Source organism: Austrofundulus limnaeus, unplaced genomic scaffold, assembly GCF_001266775.1.
Source record: "Austrofundulus limnaeus strain Quisiro unplaced genomic scaffold, Austrofundulus_limnaeus-1.0 Scaffold4, whole genome shotgun sequence".
Lineage (NCBI taxonomy): Eukaryota > Metazoa > Chordata > Actinopteri > Cyprinodontiformes > Rivulidae > Austrofundulus > Austrofundulus limnaeus.
The window spans coordinates 1,299,331-1,306,916 of NW_013952406.1; the positions used below are offsets into that span (position 1 = coordinate 1,299,331).

At 39.8% G+C, this 7,586-nt stretch overlaps 1 protein-coding gene across 1 annotated transcript in view; it reads right to left on the reverse strand.

Moving 5' to 3' along the window:
* The window catches only part of gjc1 (gap junction protein gamma 1), a 43,919-nt gene extending 36,422 nt beyond the window's left edge, over positions 1 to 7,497 (reverse strand). The window contains exon 1 of the mRNA XM_014022625.1: positions 6,797 to 7,497. The gene's annotated coding sequence lies outside the window, so the exon portion shown is untranslated. The remainder of the gene's footprint in view (positions 1 to 6,796) is intronic.
* Between the last annotated feature and the right edge of the window lie 89 nt (positions 7,498 to 7,586).

Genomic DNA, 7,586 nt, shown 5'->3' on the forward strand with positions numbered 1-7,586 from the left:
TTTCATGTCATTAGCACCTCTAGTAATATATTTACTGAGAAAAATGGTGACGTGTTCAATACTTATTTTACCCGCTGTATTTTGCTAACAGAACCCTCACTCCTGCCCTGACAACACGTGTCTCCCCACACGCAGGGGAAAAACGCCACGCAGGACGTGAATCATGGCGCTCAGGATTCCCTTCGTCAGAGAAGATCAGAGTCTTCCTCGCTATGAGTTTACAGTTGAAGAATCGGAGGTCGGAGGCGGCGGCGGCGGCACGTCGATGGCATCCCGCCGGCCCGTGAAGGGTCAGCACCGACTGCGGGGCTCATTTTGGTGAGGAGTCATCCTGAGTCAGCGAGGAGGGAACAAGCTTGACCCGAACCCTTCGTGTTGGTTTCTAATATTTAAGGTCTGTTCTAAAATATCAGGAGGACACGAAACACCGAGCGAGCCGTCCTACTAAAATAAGAAACAGGAAAAGGTCWAAATCTTTATCGCCCACCGCATAAAGCAAAGCTGCAAAAATGTTTTTGACCTCCTTTGAGTGTTTGTTTTTCAGATTTCAGACAGACTTTGGCTATGTTTAGTTAGCAAACATTTAAAAGTTTTAGCTTCCTGCTTGGTTTTTGCTACTTGTTGCTGCTGTTTTTTGTAGCTAGACTCATCACACTTTTACCTATAGCCTTTTAATGCTGTTAGCTTCAAGTGAACGTTTGCTTCCTGTAGCATTGGGCTACATTTAGGTTTTTTTTTTTTAGCATTTTGATTTTAGTTTTTAGCAGGACTTATGTTACTTTTAGCTAGCCTCTCTACATTTAAAAAAATAGCTTAACTTGTAGTAGCTAATCTCTTGTTTTTTCAGATAAAATCTGGATGCTTTTAGCAAGCATTTAGCAACTTTTAACATTTAGTTAGCATTTGCTACATTTAGCTTTTAGCTAATGTTTTGATCGTTTTATTTTTAGCTAAACTTTTATTACCTATGTTAATTTTTTTGTTAAACCTTTGTTATGGTTTGCTAACTTCCTGGTATTTTTAGCTACCATTTTCATGCTTTTAGCAAATATTTTGGTACTTTCTGCATATATCTATTTTTTTGCTATATTTAGCTTTTAGCTTGCCTTTAGAAGCTTTTAGCAAGCAATTTAATGCTTTTAACATTTAGTTAGCATTTTGCTACATTTAGCTAGACTTATGCAACTTGTAGTTATTCTCTCTTGTTACTTTGAACTTTTTGCTAACTTTTTTATGCTTTTAGTCTTTAGTTAGTATTTTTGCTAATTTAATTTTCAGCTTTAAAATGCAACTTCTTTAGTTTCCATTTTTAGCTGTTTGAAAGTGTTCTGCTGTCAAAGGACAGCTGCTCGTCTCACAAGCTCATTATTTTTCATATCAAGTCATTTCAGGGTAATTATTTTTTATTATTTTCACTTTATCTTTAGCTACTTTAAAGCGTAAAGTTTCCATTTGCTGACTCAGGACATGGTTCCACCCCATCATCCAGACCTGTCAGTTTTACATCCTCAGTGCAGCCGAAGGTTCTCACTTTAAACGAAGAGCTAAAAGTGCACGCACTGAAACCCGCTCCGACTCCGATGACCTCTAACGAGCTTAATCGCTTGGTAATTACACGAGAAGAGAGTAAAGCACCTTCCCTCTGCTGATGCTCTAAAGTGGCTTACAGGAAGTGGCGACCATCAAACGGAGGGAATCCAGACTGGTTGGCAGGATTAAAAACACGGTTTTCCCTCAGCGAGCGACACTCCGAGGATTAAACCTGGCAGGAGGCTCACGTCTGCTAAACAAGATGCAGCTTTACTGGATCCTCCACARGTTTCAGAACTGCAGCCACTAACTCTGTTTTTAATGCCACCATAAAGCTGCACAACACACCTGCTTCTTTGTCTGGACTCCACAGCTCAGATTCTAAGAGAAATGAGAAAAACAGGATCTGATTAACTCCATTTATTCATGCATGAACCAAATCAAAACGATTGAAAAAATGCAGATATGATTGCAAGCGAAGAAAATAATTCTCAAATAATGGCATAAAGGCAGGTCATTGAGTGCTTTCTTGTGGAGGAAAAAAAAGCAATTTTTGCTTTTGTGCACATCTGGCTGTTTAGAACCTAAAACGTTCCAGTTTGAACTGGATGTTAAAAGTCGTATAAAGGCACGCGCTGCACAGCTATACGTTCAGATAAATCATCAAGCTCTTTTCGTTTCTGCTTTRTGAAAGGACTGCAGAAAAGATTGAACGCGTGTTCAGTTTAATATGACATCACTGAGCAGAACGGCAGCTTTTAACTGTGAAATAAGAGCGTAGCAGGCTGATGAATTCAACAGTGAACGGCTGTATTGATTTCCCATATTTAATAAGACTTTATGAATTCAACAGAAAGCAGGAAGCGATCCAGCTAAAGCATCTTTAGGGTCTGTATTGAACCAGAAAGCCCTGATGGAAATACATGTTATTTACATATTAGAATACATTTATGGTCCAGAATCATTTTTAAATGATTTGGATACATTAAATGTGATGCATTTACTGATTGAAATGGCCAAATGTTTTACAAACTGGCTCCATCACCTAAAACAATCAATGTTTTCTAAAAAAAAAAACAAAAAAAAAACTAATTTTTAGTCACCATAATCAAATCTTTTAATGACTTTAGTAAATTTTTATTTTAAAAAGCATTTTCATATATTTCATAACATTTTGCCATTTCAAAAGCACCTCTAATGTAAAATATTTGGGACATTGTATAAAACACTAATAAAACATACTGTTTACTGRGGAGGTAAATAAAGTTTGTTAAAAAAAACCTTTGTGAAATTAAAAAATTTTGGGAACTGAAAATAAATATATAAAACTGAACAAAAAATGTTAAACTGATAAAAAAAAAAGTTCAAAACTACAGGTATCATATAATTACAACTCTGGCAGGCCATTGTATCATATAATTACAACTCTGGCATGTTGTATAATAAAATTAATTAAGTAMGGCAGGTTGTTGTGTCATGCAGTTTAAAATGTGGCAGGTTGTTGTATCATAATTAACAATTTATGGCATATCATGTATCATTTAATAAAAAGTATAGCATGCCATTTTATCATATAATTAAAGCAGTATGGCAGGCCATTCTGCCATATAATTAAAAAATGTGGCAGGTTGTTGTATCATGATTAACTAAGGCAGACCATGTATCGTATAATAAAAAAACAGCATACCATTGTATCATACAATTAAAGTACTATGGCAGGCTGTTGTATCATATAATTAAAAAGAATGGAATACTGTTGTATCATATAATTAATGATGTATGGCAGGCTGTGCATCATATTAGAAATACAGTGTTAGTGTCATATGATTAATGATGTATGGCAGGTCATGTATCATATAATAAAAATACAGCATACCATTTTATCATACAACTGAAGTAGTGTGGCAGGCTGTTGTYTCACATAATTAAAAAGAATGGAATACCGTTGTGTCATAAAATTAACCATGTAAGGCAGGCCATTTTAGCATAGAACTAAAACAATTATTTTCAGTCTCACCGAAGCTAAATGCTTTAAAAGAGCAAACGTTTTCAAAACCTTTCTGGAATCTGTAGAAATCTCTGAGTTTAAAGGAGAAAAGTCAAAATCATCTTTTTCTGTTTTATAGATGAGCTGAATTTATATCAGCCAACAGCTGAGAGGCTCCAGCATGTATCATCCCGTCCTCTGACCATTTAATAAACATCCACGCAAGATTTATCATCGATATCCGCCCAGTCATGAATTTTAGTGGGGGCAGAAAATACAGAAAAAGTTGTATTTTAAATTAAATGAGATATATGGAGCATTTCAGCTGCCACACAGYATCTGCTCCTCATCTCTCTCACACTTTCCTCTTTTTTTTCCTTCCCACACATGGAGGGAAATAATGGGTCTGTGGTCAGGCGGGTGTAGAAATAACAAGGTGGGAGGAGAAGCGTAAAGATGAACAGCTTTGTTGAACGCTACAGAAAATGTTTAATTGGGAAAGTGATGCCAACAGATGTGGAGGGCACATGGAGGTGGATGCTGCTGGAAGCTAAATAAATGCAAACATCCAGAAAACAAGCTTCACTCTTTAAGCTCCTTCAATTGGCAAAACCCCAAATCCATCAGAGCAACTTCAGGTGTGTGTGTGTGTGTGTGTGTGGGGGGGGGGGGGGGGGGGCGCTTCCTAAACCCCACTCAGAACCCACATTTTAGAGATATTCAGAAGCTGTTTCCTCGTTCCGAGTGAGTAATGTGGGGTTCTGCTGGGCTGAAAGGCTTTAAGTGGTGGGAGTTTTTCTTTTTGATAAACGGAGATAATGACTGAATCTGGAAATATGTGGGGACGGAACAACGGCRCGAGCCTTATTTGGCTAAAAGCTACTGTACAGAAAAAATAAATAAAAGACCAGAAGCTTTTGCAGCAGTTTGAAGTGCGGAAACGATGCCAGAACAAAAAAAGGATGAATTCCAACAAGGTTTTTAATTTAAAACATGTGTCAAACTCAAGGCCCGCGGGCCAAATCTGGCCCTCATTAACATTTTCTGCGGCCCTGAAGGCAAGGCTTTAAATGGGAAAAATTATTTCTCTTTATGTCACTGGATTTCATGCTTTTTTTCTCATAACTGGCCAACCTTCAAACCAAGAAAATTAAGTGAATTTCCAGGAAACTTTGACTTTGGCCACAGAGAATCAACTCTAATTATCTTTTTCTGTATCATTTTCTTATTTTAAAGTCAAATATTTGGATTTTTACTGAGTGTTTTCTTTTTTAAAATGATTGGCTACTTTAAGTTACAATGTATCTAAAAGATAAAAGAATTCAATAAAAAGTAAGGCATTTGAAATTAAAGCTAATGATGCATTTCTAAATTAAATCCTTTTTCTCTATCTGTTCTAAATGCTATTAGGAAAAGGTTGTTTGCATTTCTTAAAGTATAATTTGTTATAAAACTTTTTTTAACCATAACTTGGACCATGCTTTGAATTTTAGCCCCCACGTCATCTGTGTTAATAAAATATCTCATGAACCAGTGGGAGAAAATATAAGAACCTTTCAGAAAACAAATCATTGAATTTTCATCAACTGAGGAGTCGAATCAATTCAAGATGGCCGCCACAACCAAGTGACCTTCAAAAACAGTCTTAACACTTTTACAAATATTATAAGGTTTGCTGTGGTAGTAGCTGAGACTGATCCAAACACAAACTGAGCTCTGACAGATTCAACAAAAGAGTCGAGTCTGTTTATCTGTTAGCAAAATATCTTATGAACCATTAGACGTATTTTAATAAATAAAACCTTCAGTAATTGTTGGATATTTCTTGAGGCCAACTCGGTTCAAGATGGCCGCCACAGCCAAAAGACAAAAAGTTCTATAATTAGCCAATTTAGCAGATAATAAGCCAAAAAAAAGTGGCAGTAGCCGAGACTAATTCACAACAGTCTGAGCGTGACGTAAGATTTTATATTTGATTTTTAGAGTTTGACTAAAACAGCAACAACATTCTTAAACAACTCAGAGATGTGGGCCAGACCTGGTGTCAAAGTGGCACTGCTGTAAAGGCAAGTGGTTTGTCAAGTGGATGTGGGTCAGGCCTGGCAATGATGGTGCTGTTATAAGAGGGCACACCATGACTGGACCAGTTGTGGTTTAGTTTGTGTGTCCCTAAATTAGTCAATTCCACAACTGGCCCCGCTGTGGTTTTGTTTTTCGTGGCTTTAAATGGGTCAATGCCACAACTGGCCCTCGAGTTGTTTGGTTTATTTGACCCAAATCTGTCAGTGCCACAACTGGTCCAGTGCTTGTTTGTTTACGTAGCTCTAAATCTGTGAATGCCACAAGTGGTCCAGTTCTGGTTTGGTTTATGTGGCCCCAAATCTGTGAATGTCACAAGTGGTCCAGTTCTAGTTTGGTCTATGTGGCCCCAAATCTGTGAATGTCACAAGTGGTCCAATTCTNCCCAAATCTGTGAATGTCACAAGTGGTCCAATTCTAGTTTGGTCTATGTGGCCCCAAATCTGTGAATGTCACAAGTGGTCCAGTTCTAGTTTGGTTTATGTGGCCCCAAATCTGTGAATGCCACAACTAGCCCAGTTGAGATTTGGTTTATGTGGCCCCAAATTTGTCACTGCCACAAGTGGTCCAGTTCTGGTTTGGTCTATGTGGACCAAATCTATCAATGCAACAACTGGCCCGGCCTGGTTGTCATTTGGTTTATGTGGTGCTGGTCTATGCATGAACCACCTCAGGCAAACCACATCTGGGCCACCAAAGGGCCATCATTCATTACAGTAGCTGGGCCAATTGTTAGTGCCTTGTGTGGGCCAGACCTGGGCCACACACATTTTGCCATGTGGGATAACTTTAAGCATGGAAGAAGGCAGGTAACATGCATTGCTCCAGGGAACGTTTGATCTTTAACGGGTACAGATGTCAAAAAGTCTGGTTTTAATCCAGGTGAGCAGCTCCATTTTAAAACTGATGAAGAGTTTTTGTGTAATTTCTCAGATTATCTCCAGAACAGCTGGACACTGATGATTCTTTGGTGTTAAAAGATTAAAAACTGAAGAGAATAATTAACTAAATCAAAGGATGTGGTTCCAGTGGTTTGTGCGTTCTGGAGCCATGTGGTGCGTCTCAGACCCCCCAGTCTTACTATGCCTGCCTGGATTAGATTATTTGACTCTGGATTAGATTATATGACTCTGGAATACAGATTAATCATCAACCAGGACTGAAGGTGTGAATGAAAAAAATAATCTGAGGATTTCTTACCGCTCTGCGAGTCTGTGAAGATGCTTTAAGACGTAAGACGGTCCTTTTGTTCGGGAGGGGAAGGTCGTTTTTTGGACTCGGTGAGGTCCACCTTCTGGGTCGGAACCAGCGAGCGACAGGGACGTTTCTCTTGATTCGTCTTCAAACGTGCACGCGGTCTTTGTCCATGTGTTCCGGTCCGGATTCGTCGGGTCGAACTATGTGGTCTGCTGCGTAAAACCGGTGCCAAGATTCCTGCGGGCCCGGTCCGTTACAGAGATGCGGGACAATAGTCGGGTCATTCTGGCACGGACCGAACCTCCTCCTGCGCACCCCCCTCACGAAAAAGAAATAAAACTGTTGAATCAGATGATCAGAACCGAACCTTTCTGGTCTCTTCACATCTCCGGGGCTGGCTCGGAAAAGGAGCGATGGATGTGTCTCACGCGCCAGCTGGCTCCGGCGTTGTTCGGGTTCCTCCTCATCTTCATCTTCCTCGTCGAACCGCTGCCGATCTGTTGATCACAGAGGAGGAGGAGGGGGGCGGGTGGTTCCGTGTCCATCCAGCGGTGTCCTCTGTCCTCCTGGTCGTCCGGACCGGGTCTGAGCTGGGGGGACCCCGGTGAGTGACAGCTGGATCCCGTCGACAGCAGAGAGGCTGCGCGCGCCTTTGGCAGTGCGCGCGCCCGACCTGGTCACACATCTCGGGTCCAAAAAAACATCTGCTTCACAGAACCGAAGCTGGAACCTTCAGAACCAGAGTTCCCTGACTGTTTCACTTCATTTAAATCATTTGTGTGTTATATATATA